Raw genomic sequence first — 22086 nt, 5'->3', positions numbered from 1 at the left:
TGAATCCGGTGCTGTCCCTGAAAAATTGAGACTCTTGTTGGTTCTCTGGGATGCAGGATGCAACTACAGCATCCTTGGCAGATATAGCCTTTACTTAGATGCTCCCAGCAGAAGAGAACATGCCACCTCCCAAAGCAGTCTGTTCCTCTGCCAAATAGCTCTTATCGCTGGAAAGTTTTCACCTTATGCTTGGCTGGCATCTGTTTTCTTTCCATTTCCACCCATTAGATCTATCTCTGGCCTCTTAGAGCAACAGAGCACCCTTCAGATATTTGAAGACTGCTATCCTGTCTCCGCTTAATCTCCTCTCTCCTCTAGGCTAGGCATACCCAGCTCTGCCCACCGTCCCCCACACAACGTGCTTCCTAGATCTTAAGAACTCTAGTAGGCCTGTTTGGGGAAGGATCTAATTTCCAACATAGTGAGAACCAAGCCCTGTTTGAGAACTTTCGATAATTAGAGCTTGGAATTCTATATAAGCTTCACTCTAGAAAGGCATGTGACTCTCATTGGTTCCAGGACCTAGTGAAACTGGAGCACTTTCACACCAGACAAAAAAAAATCTGGTGCATATAAGTGCTGAGTAGGGAATGGGGACAGGGAGAAATCTTATCCATTTCTCATTTGAAGGAGAACCTGCCTCATCAGCGCTTTCAAGAAACGACGCACAGAGGCAAAATTCGCACTTTTCCAGATTTTTGCAATGCAGTTCTCCAGAGAAGCTGTACCAAAGTGCATGCATAAAAAAGAGAATATATTTGTGAAAGTAACATGGAGAGATGTATTCTATTGAGGGAAACTGCTTTGCAGAAATGGCTGTCTAAAGCAGAACTGCGTACAAAATTGCATGTGGAAAAAGTGGCACTAAAATGCTGGTGACTAGGGCCTTTTTTAAAAAAGCAAACAGATGTGGAAATGTGGAAGCTGAATTTAATACTGCGGCCGGGGTTGGGAGTGGGGCGGGCAGGGATGAGAAAGTGAGAGAAACAGAAATTGGCAGATTCACTCCTCCCTGGTTCTCAAAAGTTTTCTGGTAGCAGCCAAGCCAGCTGTGCATTGCAAAGCAGGTTTGCAAGACCTTGCTCTTCACCACATTCATGGCGGCTGGGAGAGCATGGATTTATCTGAGCAGCCAGAAACAAATATGTGTGTAATGCGAATGGCGAGATGATAAAATATCTCCCAATCCTATTTTACAGCGCATTAGCCCTCCCACAAACACACACCGCCTTTTGGCAAGATGCATGGGAACTCAAGGTGTTCAGATAACCGTCATCCTGTATCAATAAGATTTGACACTGTCTGTGCCATAAACGCAGCGCTTAATGGTTTGTATGATGTTATCTCTGCCAGTCATTCGTGAAATGTGGAGCCACTGTTTCTTATTGATGTGGCATTGTTATGAGGATGGAGTGGGTTGTTTCGGAGACGGGCAGAAAAGGGGCCGCATCCTGGCACTCAGGCAGGCACATTACATATGGATTTGGGGCATTGTGTGTCCTTCAGGGGGCTGCTGGTTTTCATTATGGCAGTTTTGTTTGGTGGCAGAAAGGGTACTGCAGATATGAGGAACATGCCTTGCAGCAGTGCAGAACCTGCAGCCCTCCAGATGTTGTTGAGCTACAGTCATAAAGGTAAAGGGACCCCTGACCGTTAGGTCCAGTTGCGGATGACTCTGGGGTTGCGGCGCTCATCTCGCTTTACTGGCTGAGGGAGCCGCCATACAGCTTCCGGGTCATGTGGCCAGCATGACTAAGCCACTTCTGGTGAACCAGAGCAGCGCACAGAAACGCCGTTTACCTTCCCGCCGGAGTGGTTCCTATTTATCTACTTGCACTTTGACGTGCTTTTGAACTGCTAGGTGGGCAGGAGCAGGGACCAAGCTCACCCCGTCACGGGGATTCGAACCGCCGATCTGCTGATCAGCAAGCCCTAGGCTCCCACAGCGCCAGTAGCTTCAAGTTAAGTATTTTTGGGTTGTCCTCTGCAGCGACCTGGAAGTAATGGAGCACGCTCAAAATGACGTCACGCGCATGCGTGGAAGTGGCGAAACACGACCCGCGCACGTGCAGTCACGTGTTATGTTTACTTCAGGATGCGAACGGGGCTCCAGAACGGATCCCGTTCGTATCCAGAGGTACCACTGGATACCAAGTCCTTACCATCCCCAACTACTGGCTCTGATCATAGAACTGTACAGTTGGGCGGTTCATCTACTTCAACCCCTGCAATACAGGAATCTCAACGAAAGCATCCATGACAACCTCTGCTTAGAAAGCTTCAAGGAAGGAGAGTCCACAACCTCCTGAGGAAGACCGTTCCACTGTCAAACAGCTCTTACAGTCAGAAAGTTATCCCTGATGGCTGGAGCTCAATGGTGTTTGAGGTCCAACAGCCTGTTCCCACCAGAAGTGCATATATTCCAAAGATTTCCTGGCCTGAGATTGTCCCCAAGTTTGGAACCCTGAGACACCAAGCAAAGGGGAGATAGTTTATTTTAGAAAGCTAGTTTCCCACTTTCCCTGAGGGCTGCTGAGGACTCTTCATTTTTTTTAATAATGTACCTGTTTTAATGTTTTAAAATTGTAAGACACCTTTGGTGCCTTGGCAGAATGGCAGTATATGAATCCACTAAATAAACAAATTCTCCATTTCTCATTTTCCCAATGTTCTTCACATTTTCATATCAGTTTAATGTGCTATCTTAGGCAAAATTGCTTCCAATTTTATGTACGTTAGGAGTAATTTACACTATTTCATAAGGGCTTTTAAAAAAAGCAAACTGGTATGGAAATGTGAAAAATGGAGCTTAAGAAGGGGGTAGGGAGGAGCGAAAGTGAAAGAAACCAAAATGGAAAGATTCACCCATTCCCATTTGGACTTCATTTTAACAGCAAACATATATCTGTTCATGTATACATATACATATACATACACACACACACACACACACACACACACACACACACACACACATACAGAGATATAGATATAGATAGATATAGATATCTAGAACAGTAATTCAGTTTCCTAACTTTTAGTTCCTAGCTGTTTCCATGGTAGGCTTATTATACATAAATAGATGGTGAGAGATGAAACCCGGCATGTAAAATCAGATCTAAAGAAGCACACTTTTAGGTAGCTTTCATATTGTGATTTTGATTGATTTTTCATTTTTGTAGCGTTGGCACCGTACGTATGTCGAGCAGACAAATCTCTATATCATATCATTTAGAAGTGGCAACGTTGACTTCTGGGACTAATTAGCGCTCATTCTTTTGACAGCAGATTGTGATTGTTCAGAACCACTGAGCTATAAAACTGCGCCATTAAGCCATCTGATTTGAAGAATATATTCCCTGGCCTCTCCCCCTGGTGTGTTTTTTATTATTATTCTAGAACTGAGCATCTAGAACTGTGTTAATCTATGGTTTCGCATCGAAACTACAAATGCAGAATACTTTTATACCCATATTCATGTAACTAAGTGACTATTTGTTTTCTTGAAAGTGGGGCTCCTGGCTAGAACACCTTCACTGAACTACAGTTCCCAGGGGTTTTGGGGGGGTGAAGTTCTCACTGCTATAGCCATACAAACCTTATATATGTTGGTAGTACAGTGGTAACTCAGGTTAAGTACTTAATTCGTTCCGGAGGTCCGTTCTTAACCTGAAACTGTTCTTAACCTGAAGCACCATTTTAGCTAATGGGGCCTCCTGCTGCTGCCATGCCGCCGGAGCCTGATTTCTGTTCTTATCCTGAAGCAAAGTTCTTAACCTGAAGCACTATTTCTGGGTTAGCAAAGTGCGTAACCTGAAGCGTATGTAACCTGAAGCGTATGTAACCCGAGGTACCACTGTAAATATTTGTATTTGTATTAATTCGGTTCTTGACCAGGATGAGATGTCCTTGCCTGCCTCACCATTTTTTCCTTGCTGGTTATGCATCAAAAGGCAGTGGATCACATATTTTGGGTGAATTGCTTTGAAGTGGTCCCTCCCTCCCTCCCTCCCTCCCTCCCTTTCTTTCTTTCTTTCTTTCTTTCTTTCTTTCTTGTAGTATATAAATTACAGTGCAAGTTCTACCATTAGGCAATGTGAACCATCAACCTCAGGTGGCAGGTACTGAGGGGCATGGAAGCAAACAGAGCAGTTTGTGCCACACCATCTGCCTTGCACCCTAGCTAGCCTGCTGCCCTCAGGTGCCATGGACAATGCTGCCCTTTTGCCATTGTTGTTGTTGTTTTTAATGCCAGTACAGTTGGCTTCTGTGCATAGAATAGGAGGGGAGAGCTTGTCTTCAAGGGCAGCCCAAGGTAGAGCATGTTACAGTAGTCTATACAGGAGGTATCCATGGTCTGCAATATTGTTGTTGTTGGTGGTGGTGGTGGTGGTGGTGTTTGAGTTTAGTGGCTGCATCCTTTTGCCAAAGGCAACTCAAAGGAACCTACAACTATGACAAGCCGATCTTGGTCCACGACAGAGTTGGAAATAGACACTTGTAGACACCAGTGCCTTGTGGCTTTCAAATGACAAATATGAATCCAAGAGCACATCCAGATTATGTACCTGATCCTTCAGGGAGACAACAACACCATCACAAACTTGCTTAATTCCTAATTGACTATATGGCTTAGTATGTCAGACTGGAGAGGTCCAGTCACAAAGTTTATTGTGTGCTCTTGGACCAGTTATTCCCTCTCTTAACATAGCCCAATCATTAGGATTACTGTGAGGATAAAATAGGGGTGTATATGCTTTACTCTGCTCCTTGGAGGAAGCCTACAATAAAAATGTCATAAATCTGTAAACATAGTACATTATAAACAATGGATTCCAAAAGTTTAAGAAGGTGAGAGGAGCTTCCTGAATCCAGCCAATCCATCTAGCCTAGTGTCCTGTTCTGTTACCTGTGGGGGACCAGGAAGCAGGAACCGAGTTCAATAGCTTTCTCCCTTCCCGTGGTTTCCAGCAACTGACATTCAGAAGCATTGCTTCATCCAACTATAGGGGGAGACCATAGCCTTCATGGCTAGTAGCCATCAATAGCCCTCTGCTCCATGAAAATTCATCTAAAGATCTGTAACTGTAAATGATAGCATCTGAGAGAATGCAATCCATGTGTCAAATGCTGTTTCATGACTTCAGCCATATCACGACCTAGGACCCTCGTACCTACGGGTCCGCCTCTCCTGGTATGCCCCACAGAGGACCTTAAGGTCCATAAATAGCAACACTCTAGAGGTCCCGGGCCCTAGGGAAGTCAGATTAGTCCAACCAGAGCCAGGGCCTTTTCAACTCTGGCTCCGGCCTGGTGGAACGCTCTGTCTCATGAGACCAGGGCCCTGCAGGATCTGATTTCTTTCCGCAGGGCCTGTAAGACAGAGTTGTTCCGCCTGGCCTTTGGCTTGGAATCAATTTGATCCCCTCCCCCTCTTCCTGTTTCTTTTCTCCTTCTGTGATGGAACTCCTATTTGGGGACTTCCCTGGCTTTTTTTTGGCCCACATAGGACCAGTCCGGATAGTTGGCCTTGGTGAAGATTTGACGTTTTCATCCCCCAAAAGTTTTTGATTTGAGTTTTTACTGAAATGAGGCTGAATTTTAATGTTGTATTTTAATCTTTTTTTAAAGTTGTATTTTAATCAATTGTTTTTATATCTGGTGTTAGCCGCCCTGAGCCCGGTCTTGGCTGGGGAGGGTGGGGTATAAATAATTTTTATTATTATTATTTATTATCATCACTCAGTACATGTTCCTGTCATTGACAAGCAAGTGCACAGCACCCATGTTTAAAGGTTTATAACATGTGATGTAGCACAAGGGTAGGTAGCTTGTGGCCCTCTGAATGTTGTTGGGCCACAGTTACCATCGTCCCTGACTATTGGCCATGCTTGCAAAGCGTTGATAGGACTTGGAGTCCAAGAAGACTAGCAATAGATCTCGAATAGCCATTCGCATCCATTCCAGACTGTGCTCAGAATGAGGTAACTTTTTCCTAGCTGGCTGTGACAACCAAGAAAAATATGTAAGCAAAAGAAGCCCCCGTTTTTTTCCAATTGCACAAACTTTTGGGGGGAGAACTTTGGGTGTAACTGCATTACCCTTTGCTACTGGCAGTGAAAGGACACAGCCTGTTAACTTCACCGCAGTTTTTTCTCTCCGTAATGCGGTACAAAATGTCCTTTCGTCAGACACACTGGAGGTTCTCCCTTTCCCCTTCATTAGACCAGAAGCTCACGCACCAGGGATTAAATGTCATTCCCTTAGTTTTCTCAAGAAGCGGGATTTTGGACTCTTGAGTATTGCCTCTTATTGAGCACTGCTCGTCTTAAGTGGCTGGATGCTGAAGCTTTGCAGTTCTCTTGTCCGTGGGATATTTCCGATTGTAGGGATAATAGACCTTGCTTTCGACTGAGGTGATAAGGCCTGCTTTGAGTTTGCACTGCGGTAATTAGCAGCAGGTGGGGCGAGATTTCCGGAGAAGGGTTTCCCCGGGAGGTCAGGCAGCAGTGGCTGGCTAGAGCCAAATCCAGAGCAAAGGACCTCAAATTCAGCTGCTAAAGCTGGAAATGGGAGCTTGAGCTGAACCCTAGAGGGCAAGAGGCAGAAGGTCATTGTCTGTTGGCTGGTTGAGAGTAGAAAGCCAGGCTACCAAATATATTCATTCCACAGCGTTCGTATGGCCTGCCAATAATGACAGTACTGTTATTATTCAATTTCTAATACTGCCCTTCATCTGAGGATCACAGGGCAATATTACAATGTAAAGCCACAAAAAATATTCCAGAGATAAGCCAGAAATGGGGAGCATCAGGCCTGGGGGCCGAATTCAGCATCCAAGCCTCTTTATTTGGCCTTCTGGACAATGCTCAGGCCAAACACCCTTCCTTTGCACCCACTTTCCTTGCCTGTAAGGAGGATAGAGAGGTGTCTGTGTGGAAACCTGCCTGCTGTTCAAAGGTAAAAGTTCGCCTCAATTTGCCCACTCACTGTTGCTTGAGGTTCCGGCCACTACGGACACATTGGTACCTGGAAGTGAATGCAGTCCTCGGGCTGAAAAGGCTTCCCTATACCTAACATAAGGAGAACCCTTGATTCAGGTTGAAAAGTTTGTAGGGGTGTGCACCTACAAGTTCCCTGTCAACCTGCAAGTCCCGTGGTTTTGGTTTTGTCATCCGTTCATAATACATACCCTGGGCCAGCATCCCTGAGCCACAGGACAGGCTGCTTGCAGTGGGGAGAAACAGCTGACAGAGTCGTTTCGGAGAAGGAGAGAATAGTTTCACTTCAGTACTCAGGATGTTAAATTGAGCCATTACGGCTTCGATACGCTGCGTGTGCAGTGACCTTTACACAGGAAGTACCATTAACTGAACAGAAACACCGCCAAGTGTGTTTACAGGAGGTGATGTGTGGATTTGCTCTCTCACTCCGGCACAAAACACAGAACAAATGGGACAGGGGGTGGGGGAGTTGGAGCAACAGTCTTAAGGAGCTGCGAGCATCGCTTCTCAGAACCCACCTTTTCCAAGGTCTGCATCTGAGCAGACAGAAGGCACCTGCAGGTCAGGATGGATCCTTATCTGAAATCCTGGAGAACTCCTGCTGCCACTAGTCACTGTAAACAACAATGAGCTATGTATACCAATGGTCTGAGTCAGTAAAACATGGGTTGCTTCAGGGAAGGGATCATAGATCAATGGCAGAACATCTGCTGTGTAATCAGAAGGCCCCAGGTTCATATCAGGCTCTGTCCCCGACATCTCTGGATACAGCTTGGAATGTCCTTGGTCTGAGACCTTGGACAGCTACTGCCAGTCACTGTAGATGGATCAAAGCAACTTCTTACGTTCCTCCTCATTTCTTTCTTTAACTCAGTGTTCTTGTCATCTTAATCCTCTTTTGCAACTGGAAATAAGCTTTTAAATGTGTTTAGGCTGAGCTGAGCTGAGCTGAGCTGGCCCCTCATTTTTACAACCCCCATTTGCAGGTGGCAAATTTGGGAGTGGCAAAGTGGACAGAAATCAGAAACCTACCTGTTGCACTCTGAGCAGCTAATGGCTCCTGCCCCCACTCTTTTGTGTGTATGCGTGCGGTCACACAGAAGTTCCTTGAGGTGAACTCAAGCAACATTGTCTGCACTCTGATTCGCTACTGAATAATGTTACGACATCACACTGTTCTGAAGCCAAGTCAGAGTGATGGCAATCTGTCTTGCCATCGCTCCAAGAGGGCTTTAAGGTTCTGGAAAATAATGTGGTTGCTAGAAGAGGTTGCTGGTGAGAGATTTAGTTGCGGGTAACTTACACACACAGAGCTGAATGTTTGCTTCAGATAACCTTTTTCCTTTATCTTGCCCCACTGTCTCTTTTATATTATAAATTCATTGGAGCAGAGCCTTGTCTACTTTGCCGAGGAAAGCATCATGTATACCAATTGTTTGGTGCAGATTAATCAGGGACGTCCAACTCCCAATAAACTGTGATCTGCTCACAGTATAAAAAAAAACTGGCAGTGATCTACCCATTGTCGTAAAAAGACTGGCAGTGATCTACCCCAAGTTGTGGAGCTTTTTTTAGTAAACCAAGTTGGTGGTTTTTTCTTTTTCTTTTTTGTAAGGAGATTACTGAGGGGCCAGAGGTCAATCAGGATCTACCAGGAAACCCCATGATCTACCAGTAGATCGCAATCTACCTGTTGGACATGCCTGAAATAAATAAATAAAAGCTTGGTTTTGAACTTTGCAGAACTTAGGCGGAATGTTGTGTCAGGTAGTTATTATGTGGCACTGTGAATTAATGCAGTGCTTAGTACTGTATTAAGTGAGAGCCAGTGTGGTGTGGTGGTTAGAGTGTCAGACTGAGACTCAGGAGACCAGAGTTCAAATCCCCACTCAGGCATGAAAATCACTGAGTGACCTCGGGCCAGTCACTCACTCTCAGCCCAACCTACCTCACAGGATTGTTGTCAGGATAAAATGGCAAGAGGGAGGCTGAACAGATTCCATGCTGGGAGAGCAATGATTCCAGGGTCTGCAGGAAATGCTCTCCACCATCAGTGTTGACAGTAAAATAATCCAACTCGTGCCCATCCGAAATGCCTAATCCCCATGTACACATTATAAAATAAAATTACATTTTAAAATGTTTGTCAACTTTTACATATTCTGGTTAGGCTTGCCTGAACAATACAAAACAAAATGTTTATACCTCAATTCTTCCTACTGCAATCACGCCATTCTTATATCCATAGCTGTCAACGTTTCCCTTTTTTAAAGGGAAATTCCCTTATTCCGAATAGGATTCCTCGCAAGAAAAGGGAAAAGTTGACAGCTATGCATATTTTCTTCTCTTTTTTAAATCATTAAAAATCCTAGTTGCAATCATAAGTTTTAAGAGATCATTTAAAGCCAGAGAGAGAGATGTACACACACCCAGAAATTATAAAACATTATATAATTTTAAGTTGAAGCTGGTGTGTTGAAAGTGAAGGGTAATTATAGATTGCTTAGAGAAATCAAGAGGTCTTGATCAACCTCAGCCAAAAGAGAAGCGGATCAGCCTTTAAGGAATATGTTTCTCCAGAATGTTTTGTACTTAGCTTGATATTCACTTTCTGGAAAGCAGAGGAAAAAAATGTTTCCCTCCAATGCAAAAACTTCAGCCACATCCATACCTTACATTGGAAGCACATGGCTTCCCTAAAGGAATCTTGGGTACTGTAGTTCCCCCTACAGTTCCCCTGGGACACCGGTGGCACTGTGATCTAAACCTCTGAGCCTCTTGGACTTGCTGATCAGAAGATTGGTGGTTCGAATCCTCATGATGGGGTGAGCTCCCGTTGCTCTGTCCCAGCTCCTGCCAACCTAGCAGTTCGAAAGCATGCCAGTGCAAGTAGATAAATAGGTACCGCAGTTGCGGGAAGAACGGCATTTTCATGTGTGCTGGTTTCGGTCGCGGTGTCCCGTTGCACCAGAAGCAGTTTGGTCATGCTGGCCACATGACCCAGAAAGCTGTCTGTGGACAAACGCTGGCTCCCTTGGCCAGCAAAATAAGCGCCGCAACCCCAGAGTCGCCTTTGAATGGACTTAACTGTCCAGGGGTCCTTTATCTTTACAGTTCCTCTTACAGATAGGGTTGTGGTTGACAGTAGAAACACAGCAACTTGGGTGCCCACCTAATTTCAATAGGGAGAGCATTCCACGTGGCGGACACCACAGTGGGAAAAGACAAACAGATATCTGTAGACTGAATCACAGTCAGGAGCGGCCCAGCTCCCCCTGTTCCACCGTAACTCAGAGGCTGCTTGAGTGTGTTTTTTCCTAATTCTGTGCCTTGTCATCCTTAAATACAAAAACCAATAACCCAAGCACCAGTTTCCAGGCACTTGGTACGCTGGAGATGGATTAACTCCCATGCAGGATGGAGAGAGTCACCTTCCAGGGCTTCTCTCTTCACAGCTGGCTTTGAGGCAGTAAATTGAGGTAAACTGATCAGTGAGGTTGAAAAGGAGCAAGCAGCAGGCCTCCACTTTCAGCTTCAAGAGGCTGCGAACTGATCTTGTCATTTTTATTCTCCAATCACCCCACTCCCCCCGCACCTGCGGACACTCAGACAGATCTTTAAGGAGGATTTAAGCTGGTTACAGCTGAACCTGCCCCACGGAGCTTAGGAAACAGCACCTGTCCGAGAGCAGCCACATGCTAATAAAAGCCCTAGGTGGCTTCACAGAGAAGTAAGAGGAAGGAAGTGGCCTGGCTGAGGGTGCCGCTCTGTTAAAGAAGCTACAGCAAAGGAAGAAGCTTTGGCACTTGCTTAGTACAGGTATTGTAGCTGTGAACCAATTCTTAGGGAGGTAAATAGGAAAGTGAAGGGGGTAAATAGCAGTAGGGTTTTCAGGAATGATGCGGGAGCTAGGAGAAAAGACGCTTGTGCTGTTGTGTGCTCAGTTATTGGTTTGCCAAACCCTCCAACATTATTGAATAGGGATATCCTATTTTTAATTTATTATTTATTATTTATTTATACCTTGCCCATCTGGCTGGGTTTCCCCAGCCACTCTGGGCGGCTTCCAACCAGAATACCTCTGGTTACGTACTTAATTTGTTCCGGAGGTCCGTTCTTAACCTGAAACTGTTCTTAACCTGAAGCACCACTTTAGCTAATGGGGCCTCCCGCTGCTGCCCTATTTCTGTTCTCATCCTGAAGCAAAGTTCTTAACCCGAGGTAATATTTCTGGGTTAGCGGAGTGTGTAACCTGAAACGTATGTAACCTGAAGCGTATGTAACCCAAGGTTCCACTGTAATAGTAATACCCCACCCATGTGTCTGGGTTGCCCCGGCCACTCTGGGCTGCTTCCAACATATATAAAAACATAACATTTTTGGTTTTTGTCTTTGTTTGTTTGTTTTCTGGAGCAGTCAAGGAGCAAGACTGTGAGGGGGTTAGCAAGCAGGGAGGAGCAGAAGTGACGTGGGGAGTACAGAGGGAGGGAAGATTGGCGGAAAACTCCTTTGCACCCAAAACAACACACACCAAGGCACAAGGGTTACCCTTCTGTCTTAAGCAGTGTTTCTGTGGTTCAAAGGAAAGACACTATTATCTTGCAGTTGCTAGAGACAAGGTGGAAGATGCAACCAGGTCTTCAAGCCAGGCCAAGGTGATCTGGAAAGCATGCTTATGAATAAGCGTTAGATTTTGGTACTGTTTAGTTACAAAACATCAGTAGGCATGCCTATGAACTGAAACGCAGCAACCTAACTAAAAGTGTGGGGTTAGTGAAGTCCGTAGGGCACAAAGAGTGGGAATCCTGTGGGTCAAATGTGGAAAAGTCTTATTTGAGTGGATGGGGTTATGGATACATGCCATGTCGGAAACAACTCTGCAAACGATTCCACGGCCTTTCGACTCTAACTCTCAACATAATCTCTGGCTGACAGATACCATTGCTTTATGGGTGCCCTGAAGTGCAGCCAAGCTATTACCTACCGTAATATTTCTCTTTTATTTCAGTAAGCATTATAATGGGGAGAGGAGGGATAAGGAAGGGAAGCAAGTTTTGCGGCCTGGTAAAAAGCTGGCTTATCCCAGGCCAAAGAGACTGAGCTGTTGTTGCAGGGTGGGAAACAGGACTTTGAGATCAGGCTTAATCCTGCATCTCATTGAAGAATCTAAAGTCCTTGAAACTGTTATGCCCTCATTCAGTTTCTAATAATACCTTCATAGCCCTTGAATAACTTGTGGATTTGTAAATCAGTCGTCAAATGTACTGTATGTTAAAATATCTCTTAATAGGGCTGTTCCAGAACTGGTTATCTTGATTGGCTTCAGTTTTCTTGTGCTGGAAAGCGCCTTCTGTTTTTGGCAAGCAGAATGGAATCACATGTTCGAAAGCTGTTCTTTGGAGAACAATTTTCCTCCTGCTGCTTTCCCACCACTGTCTCATTTCCCCATGCAAGTGTTTGAGCCTATTGGCTGTTGCAACGTTTGAATCTATTGGCTGTTGCAACATTTGGTGGATGTTACCTTGCCACTTATGGGACACGGGTGGCGCTGTGGGTTAAACCACAGAGCCTAGGACTTGCCGATCAGAAGGTCGGCGGTTCAAATCCCCGTGACGGGGTGAGCTCCCGTTGCTCATTCCCTGCTCCTGCCAACCTAGCAGTTTGAAAGCACCTCAAAGTGCAAGTAGATAAATAGGTACCACTCTGGCGGGAAAGTAAACGGCGTTTCCGTGTGCTGCTCTGGTTCGCCAGAACCCCAGAGTTGGCCATGATTGGACCTAATGGTCAGGGGTCCCTTTACCTTTACCTTGGCACTTTGGATAATGTGGCATGGATAGGGCTGCCTTCTGCTGGGAAGATTTTGTTTGTAGAGAAAGAGAAAACACAATAAATTTTAAAAGTCCATTTTAATAATAATAATAATAATAATAATAATAATAATAATAATAGGTGAACACTGATATTAAACAAAATCCTTACAACGTCTTCCTTTCTGTGCTATTTTGGTGATATGTGAAGGAGAATAAGAGCAGAAGATCGTCCCAAATGGTTTGGGCACGAGGGGATTCCTTGTGCTTCTCTTTAAAAATAAAGAAATAAGCGCTTACGTGAACGTACCCCCTTATTTTAGTTCTGCAACAACATTTGACATTATAGCATTAGTGCCTAATGTATACAAGCATTGCTAATGTACTCGAATTAAAACACTGAATGCCACTGTACCCGTAGCTCAGCCATTAAAAATACATTAATGTTCCGTTTCCTGCAAATTGGCCCCCTTTCTCTGTAATTTATTCGGCAATAACAGCTATTTTTGTACATATATTTCCCTGGAAAGTTAATAGCCCCCCTCTGAAAGCTTTTTCGAGTCGCAGAACATCCACAGAGTGCTATGACGTTGCCTCAGCCTTGCTCTTAGGTTGGGTTGGGCTGGACCCCCGTCTTCGTGTGTTTTTCTTTCTCTAAGGTCATTGCAATTTGGCTTCCAGGGTGCCACGGCCTCTCTGGGGCCTTGACCGCCCTGGTCTGTCTAGCGATTGAACCCACTTTGCCAGCGCCGGAGAATTAAGCCCACTTGCCCTCCTCTCGTGAGCACAGATTCTTAATTAAGCAACGAGTGCAGATGCCTCAGTCCTCCCAGGAATCAGGCAGCAATAATGCTGCAAAGTGTTCATTTTTTAAAAATGAATAAGACGAGAGCTGTGAATGCACGCCAGAGGAGGAAAGATGCCGGCCTCAGCTTCCGGCACAAGCAGTGAATCTTTCAGCTAAGTGAGGGAGTCTTTTGAAGCTGCATGGTTTTTAAGTAGGAGGGGCATTGAGTGACACACACACACACACACACACACACACACACACACACCAAATTTCCCATGCGATTGCTTTCTCTCCCTCTCTGCCACCCGCACCTCCCCCTTTTCCTGTGCTGTGTGGATTTTTAAAGCCTTGAAAAAGAGACTCAGAGCTGACTTAAAGAGGGAAGCTCCTGCCACAGCAGCGACAGGCATGTTGCCGCACACTTCAAGATAACGGCTGTCTCGCAGACGCACTCGGAGATGAAAATGCAAAAAGAGAGGCAGGGCTATGTAGGAAAGCTTGCCCCTGGGCAAGATGTTTTCCCTTTGGTGGTTTTAATTCCTCGAATCCTGCCAAGTGATTTGAGGTGGGTGGGATGGAATCGACGGGCAGGTGGGGAGAGGAAGAAAGCCATGGAGCTCCTTTGTACTTTGCTGGTTAAAAATGGGGTTTTATGCAGGTTCCATTCCCTTACACCTGCCAAGGGTCATGCAGATCTTCCTCCCCTCCACCACCACGTATGATTTCGTATGTTCACTTCCCCTCCACGGAGCAACGGGAAGTGTCAGAGTGAAAGTCAGGAGGCTTGCGGGAGAGGGAGGGTGACAGCTTATGCAACGGTTTGCAGCAGAGAAATCTTGCACACACAGAAATGCTATGTGGTCTGCACAAGCTCAGAGCCTAACAGACTCGGGTATTAGTTTTCCGAATAAGTCTACAAAAGAAGGTCACTTGCTTGCCTGAACGCAGTGCTCTCTATAACTACTTCTGAGAAGGCAGAGGGCCTTCTAGGTAGTGCCACCCGCCCTGTTGAATTCCCTCCCATCAGATGTCAAGGAAATAAATAACTATCTGACTTTTAGAAGGCATCTGAAGGCAGCCCTGTTTAGGGAAGTTTTTAATGTTTGATGGTTTATTCTGCTTTTGATTCTGTTGGGAGCCTCCCAGAGTTGCTGGGGAAACTCGGCCACATGGGCGGGGTATAAATAATAAATTGTTGTTGTTGTTGTTGTTGTTGTTGTTGATTACTGTCCTAGCTGGAAGCTCTGTCAGATGAAACGAAAGGTGTGACCTCCACAAGCCAAAGATGACTTTTTTCTTTGCATGATCATTAGGTGCCGGTAGAACTTAGAGCTACTGAAAGATATCGGTTGAACTTTGCATGATTTTAGGACAAAAGGAGGGCTACATCTTCTTCTTGTTGTTGTTTAGTCGTGTCTGACTCTTCATGACCCCATGGACCAGAGCACACCAGTCACTCCTGTCTTCCACTGCCTCCCGCAGTTTGGTCAAACTCATGCTGGTAGCTTCGAGAACACTGTCCAACCATCTCATCCTCTGTCGTCCCCTTCTCCTTGTGCCCTCCATCTTTCCCAACATCAGGGTCTTTTCCAGGGAGTCTTCTCTTCTCATTTGGCCAATGCTTCTGTTCTCCAGCAGTGCCAGTGGCCACAACAACCTCCATCTCAGTAGCATCTGACATAGGTATCACATCCACCTTCACAGCTGCTTTACGCAATGTCATATCATGACACAGCATAGCACAGAGAGGAATTGGGGGGGAAGACATGAAGAAGGATTTGGTAACTGCTTTGCATGCAAACGTCCTGGGTTCAATCCCCAGCATCTCCAGGTGGGACTGGGTGAGAGCCCTGTCTGAAACCTGAGAGAGCTGCTGTCAGTTAGTGTAGACAATACTGAAGTAGGTGGACCAACAGTCTGACTTGGTGTAAGGCAGCTTCCAGCTGGTAGCTACTGCCACTTCAGCCCTTCTCCAGGGGTCTTCTGGTCTCCTCCCTCTCCCTGCACAGGCATCCAGTCTTTCTTTTGATCCTCCCACTGCAGATTTTATGGTCTTGGACCACCACCTCTTCTTGTAAGGTTGCCTAAAGAGTCAACTCTCTGTTGGCCCAGGCTTCCTTCTTATCTGATGCAAGGAGCCTCTGTTTCCTACGGCCAGAGACATTTTAGCTTCCTGTGCCAGTTTCTTCTTTGAATGTCTATTATCCTAACTAATTTAAGGTTAGCTTAGAGCTTAGTATGCACTCTGCCAGCCAGTAGCAAAGGCCTAGCAAAGGGAGGGAGGGTGTGTGTGTGTGTGTGTGTGTGTGTGTATCCAGTAGCAGATGAAATCTGACTGCCTCAAGAAACTGAAAATCTTAGCTTGTAAAGTAAACCTGGCAGTAGTTATGGGGCTTGCTCCTTGTGGATTGCAGGTAATTTAATTCACAATGCATTTGCTTCCCTCTGGAGTAGATCTTGACAACAGCACAATCACGTGCGCACACACACACAGCACACACACACACACACACTCCAGTCAAACAGCTCCAATTTAATCCTAGGTGTATAGCTATCATGTGGCTCAAGTGTGTTTTTCTAAACTATACATGTAGATACAGGCACTTCGTTTTCCAAACACTGGAAAAACTGCACATATGCAGGGTGGGAGTGAGGATGCATGGGAACCACTCTGTAACAAAACCAGCACTACTTTCCCTCTGCTGTTCATACATTGGGAACATAAGTAGAGCCTTTCTGGGTCAGGCCATAGGCCCATATAGTCCAGCCTCTTTTTCTCGCTGTGGCCAACCAGATGGTATCGGGGCAGGAGCCAGGAGCATGCTGGCAGTGACTCGCACCCGGTGTCAGTGTAGTGAGCTCTTTATTCAAAGAAACAAGCAGCTAGGAGCCCAGGCCTATGGAGCGCAGGAACTCCTGCCCCAACGAGGCAGTTGCGAGGGCTGAAGGTCCCTGCCTTCCCACAGTTCTCTTAAATCTCCTCCTTCCCCTGGTTCATTCCCAAGCAAGCTGAGGCCCCTTTGTCTTGCCTGTATTTGCTTGGCCCTCTCCATATCTCTTTGGGTTCTGGGAGACCAGAAGAGAGAGGAGATGGTCGCTGCAGGAGGGAGAGACAGCCTGGCTTCCTGTGCAGCCTGACTCATTGCTGTCTCTTGGTCCACTTCCTCTCCAGCCTCCTCTTCAGCCTCTGGTTCTGGGCTGCTCTCTGCCACAGACTCTTCCTGCTCACTAAACCCTGTTGCCTCTTCAGCTTCTGATACCTTCTCCATCCAGTCCTCTCCCTCTTCTCCCTCTGACCACATATCGTCATCCTACCACCAATCTCCTGGCTCTGAGCCTTAGATAGATAATTACGGTCAAAGACCAGCTCACATACCATAACACAATAAAAACAGCATTCATAAAGATAAAGTATGCAATCGGAGCAGATTGCAGCAATAGCTCATGAGTTAAAATTGAGATATATACATACACCCGTACAACTGAGATTTGGGCTACCATAACAAAAATTGACCCTGAGGCGCTCCAAAGGGCAAATTCAGCATTTTCCTAGTAAGCTATTTACTTCTAGAGGATGATCTGTGCCTACAAATCTGGGCGCAGAATCTGGCTACCAGCCAAGTCATCTTATGAGCTGTGAGCCTTTTTTCCTTAGGGGTCCCTTGGTGGTTCCACGGCTGGTGCCTCTCACCCCACTCCTCTGCATCCAGCCAGTCCATAACAGATGGCTATAAGAAGCTTGCAAGCAGGACTTAAGTACTCCAAGAGTGGAGAAGAGAGCGTAGGCATCCAGAAATCAGAGGTACACTGCCTCTGATATTGGAGGGCCTGTTTGGAAAGCCGTGGGTGAAAATCCTTTCAATAAGCCTGTCTTGCAAGAATATGCTTCATCCGAACCATTTGGTACTGTAACTCCCATTTCTGCTGGCTCTGAATGCAAAAGCAGTTGTCTCTTTCGCATCTGCCTTGTGATTGTAGACATTAAATCAACAAATGGCTAGTTAAGCGTTTTGCAAACTGTATGTGGAACACTCCCTAAAGGCTCGACTCCGTAACATCATATAAATACAAGTGTGACTCAGGAAACTGGAGAATGAGACAGAAGCTCAGCCTTTCACTCTGCTGCTGTTCCAGGTCCAGACTTTGAAGTAATTTCATGGAATGAGCTCACATGGTCTATCCAGTTTCTAAATATACTGGGCAGATGTATGCGTGTGTTTGTGTGTGTGTGTGGACAGATAGATAACGTTTCCCCTCTTCTGCTGGGTACAAATAAGACGATTACAGAAACTGTAGCTATACAGTGGTACCTCGCAAGACGAAATTAATTCGTTCTGCAAGTTTTTTCGTCTTGCGAATTTTTCATCTTGCGAAGCACGGATTCCCATAGGAATGCATTGAAAATCAAACTTGCAAGACGTCTTCGTCTTGCGAAGCAAGCCCATAGGGAAATTCGTCTTGCGAAGCAACTCAAAAACGAAAAACTCTTTCGTCTTGCGAGTTTTTCGTCTTACGAGGCATTCGTCTTGCGAGGTACCACTGTACTCCTGTTGAAAGCAATGAGCTAAAATCTTATCCAAATAAGCATGACCACATTTCCCTACCTGTCAATAGTTATTCGATCTTGTATCTCACCTTTGCTTGTTCACAGCCCTATAAATCTTAGATGGTGATCAGTTCATCGGTTCAATAAATTGACACATTACAGGCAGGCAGGCATTGATGTGCCTAGAGTTCGACTTAGGCACTGGAGAACATCTCTTGCAAACATGGATGCCAGTTTTGTGCCTGTCTGTGTTCCATCCTGGCAAGGAAGTGGCTTGGAGGATGTATTTTGGCCAGATAAAAGCACTAGGGGAGTAAAGCTGGACCAAGGAGTGGTGTGGCCTTGGAAATGGGCCAAGGGACAGAAAGAGAATTGGGGGGAACATTCATCTCCTGGGCCTGTGGTTCCCCTAACCATCAAGCACAGCTTGGGTGCTATATAGATTATCGAATTTACAGGAGTTGCAAATTGAGTTGTTCTCTTTTTTTACACAACTGTTGTATGCTACACTGCAATGTTTATATTTTATGCACTCGTGCATTGCATATGTTCTGTGCTTGTGTTTTCCTGACCCTGGCTGTGTTGTCATTCTGTGTTGTCATTCTGATAGCATTGCCTAAAACTCTTATTGAAAACAGAAGATAGCATCAATCAAGCTTACTAAACCTGATTACTAGAGAGTCAGCTCCGTTGAGTGCGCTAAGGCATAGAGAATTTGCTTCCATGTTCACTCCCTGGCATCTCCAGCTTAGGGGCTTGGAACGTTCCCTGCCTGAAACATTGGACAGTTTCTACCAATCGGCGTCAAGAACGCCAAGCTAGATGGCGTATTGGCCTGAGTTCATTTAAGGCACTGCCCTGTGTTTCCAGATTCAATTGCATGCATAGCCAATGCATGCTGCGTTTGTACCCCGCTCAATGCCGGTAATTTCAGGACATGTAGCAACTCTGAGATTGACCCAATAAATCCAGCTCCCCCCTCTACTTTCCCTGCAGCACAGCCTTCCCCACTCCCCCAGTTCTCTCCCCAACCCCCTCCCTTTAGGAACGCTGCTTCTTTCTCCCCATTTTATCAAGAATGTTGATATCTAGGGCATGAATGCCAATGCCGAAACGTACATTCAATTAGGAGCCAGCTCCTGACTGACCTACATAACAGTTCATTCATGAGATAACATGACCTGCAGCCATAGAGATGAGAAGGGGAGGGGGAGAGTCAGTTGATTGAGCCGGGCTTGGCTGTACATGCCGCAAACTCTCTGGTGACTGGGGGAATCGTCTAAAATTAGAGCATGTTACACATTACCAAGAGGGGCTTTCGGCACACCATTTTCCGTTCTCTCTCTCTCTCTGCAGCAATATTTCTTTTATGAGATGGGCATAATAATTTGTCACTTTGGCTCTCCCTGTAATCCTCGAAGGCTTAACTTTCATTAGCACGGTGCACTTAGGTAGACGGCGAGATGAGCAATTAGGTCCTTGATGGTTATGGTTTTCTGATGTCAGCTGTGGCGAAAGGGACTGGATCGAGTCAAAGGTGAGGTGGTGGCATAAAAGACGTAATGCTGTGCAAGTGGAAGCTCTGATGCCTTACATGGGCACAGATATATTATTATTGGGAGGGTATGCCAGCCTCGCCCAACTTACGGTATATATTACAGTGGACACTCGGTTGCGAACGTGATCCGTGCAGGACGCACGTTCGCAACCCACAGCGTTTGCAACTCACAGTGGTGCGTCTGCGCATGCGCAGGTTGTGATTCAGTGATTCAGTGCTTCTGCGCATGCGTGACCGCCAAAACCTGCAAGTAACCTGTTCCAGTACTTCCGGGTTTCGGCAGTCCGTAACCCAAAAAAACGCAACCTGAAGCGGCTGTAACCCGAGGTATGACTGTATATGTGCTGAACCATATTTCAACAGCATAAGTTTATAAGAATATTAACACACACACATTTTTATATAGTGATATGCATGATTCATAGAATCATAGAACCGTTAGAAGGGACCCCTAGTCCAACCCCCTGCAATGCAGGAATCTCAGCTAAAGCATCCATGACAGATGGCCACCCAACCTCTGCTAATAAACCACCAAGAAAGGAGAGTCCACAACCTCCCAAGGGAGACAGTTTCACTTTCAAATAGCTTTATTCCTCATGTTGAGTCAGAATCTCCTGTCTTGGAGCCGTTGGTTTGAGTCCTACCCTCCAGAGCAGGAGAAAATAACTTTGCTCCATCTTCCGTGTGACAGCTCTTGGGATATTTGAAGATGGCTATCATATCTCCTCTCAGTCTCTTCTTTTCCAGGCTAAGTGTAGCCAGCTCCCTCAACTGTTCCTCATAAGGCATGGCTTCCAGACCCTTGATCATCTTGGTTGCCCTCCTCTGCACACCTTCCAGCTTGTCAACATCCTTCTTAAATTGTGGTGCCCACCCAGAACTGGACACAACACCCCCAGGTGGGGTCTGAGCAAGGAAGGAGTGCTTCCTGGCTCAGGTAGCATTGTTGCTGTTGCTGCTGCTGTGCCCACCTATCACCAGCAAAATTAAGTGGATGGTGCTGCCACCAACCTGCATGGTGTCAGCGCTACTTAGGCCTTCATTATATGCATGCCATCTGCCCTGGAATAAAGCCCAGATCCAAAGGGATGCAACTGCATGTTATCTCAGCAAATGTGCATAGCTACTGCTAGGTTTGCTGAGTAAATGCGGAGGGGGACGCTTGTTTAGAAGAATCTGTAGGCAGGAAGTGTACAGCTTTCTACTATTTACATTCCTGAAGAAGGAAAGGGGAAATAAAATGAATAGCAACAAAATATGAGACGAGGAGCTTTTGGTCTTTTTCAGTGTGTTCAGTAATTAGGGATAGAGAGATCTGTCAATTTTAGTTTTTTGAAAGTGCTAGCAAATTTTCATAAGAACTTTTTTTTAAAAAAGGAAGGAAGGAAGGAAGGAAGGAAGGAAGGAAGGAAGGAAGGAAGGAAGGAAGGAAGGAAGGAAAAGAAAGAAATTGGTGGCTAAACATGGAAAACTGAACTTAAGAATAGAAAGAAAATAATAAACTTTCTCCCCCAAAGTCTTATTTAGTTCCCCACATTTCTCCATCAGTTTCCCCCATTTTTTCAAGTCTTGATGAAAATTCATGATCATTTCTCCTAAGCTATGTTTTTGGGGTTTTTTTGTATGCAATTTTCTCTACCATAATGCATTTTTAAATATTACATTCTCTAATATATACATTTTAGGCACAGTTTTCAATATTTAGCACATTTTAGTAAACATTATTTTGTTGAACTGCATCACAACATTCAGAGAAGTGCAAATTTTGAAGGATGGTTGTGTTTTGGCTTGCTTATTTATTTTTCTGGAAACAGAAAATGTGAACCAAGCTGAATTTCACTTCCACTCCTAGCTTAACCCTTTTCAAACCTATCAGTTCTCCCTGGTAAAAAAAATCATAAGGCCAGTCTGTTCCCTCCCCAACCCTGCTTCCGTGTCAGATCAGACTTGTTTTCAGTCTTGGGTCCTTAACTACTGGAGGGTAGGGGTTTAAAAAATGGTTTAAAATGACCAAAGGGGATTCTCAGATGAGAATCAAGAGGCAGGGAAAGGGTTAAGCACACACAAACTCACTCTTCCTGATTCTCACTTACGAAAACCATACTTCTGCACATTATCCACCACACATTTGGTTTACAGAAATTTCAAATTGAGACGCAGTCAAATTTCTCCCTAATATACACACAGTAGGGCAAAGCATATATTCCTCATATAATGCAATTTTTGTGTGCTTGTTTCACTAATGCATGCATTGGGATATATGTTTTCGTAAAGAAAAGTACACAGTATTTGGCTGGACAGCTGCATTGCAAAATTCAGAGAAGGGTGTATTTTGAAGGATCACTGCATAACCCTTTGTGTTTTGCTCCAGAAAGTGCAAA

The 22086-nt window shown here is 45.4% G+C and overlaps 1 protein-coding gene across 29 annotated transcripts in view; it reads left to right on the top strand.

Annotated features, from left to right (window-relative positions):
• CELF2 (CUGBP Elav-like family member 2) overlaps positions 1–22086 on the top strand; it is a 518056-nt gene that overhangs the window by 243759 nt on the left and 252211 nt on the right. The window lies entirely within an intron of this gene.

Source organism: Podarcis melisellensis (genome assembly GCF_964234715.1).
Source record: "Podarcis melisellensis genome assembly, chromosome: 10".
In the NCBI taxonomy this organism is placed as follows: domain Eukaryota; kingdom Metazoa; phylum Chordata; class Lepidosauria; order Squamata; family Lacertidae; genus Podarcis; species Podarcis melisellensis.
This window is presented reverse-complemented; position numbering and strand designations above follow the sequence as displayed.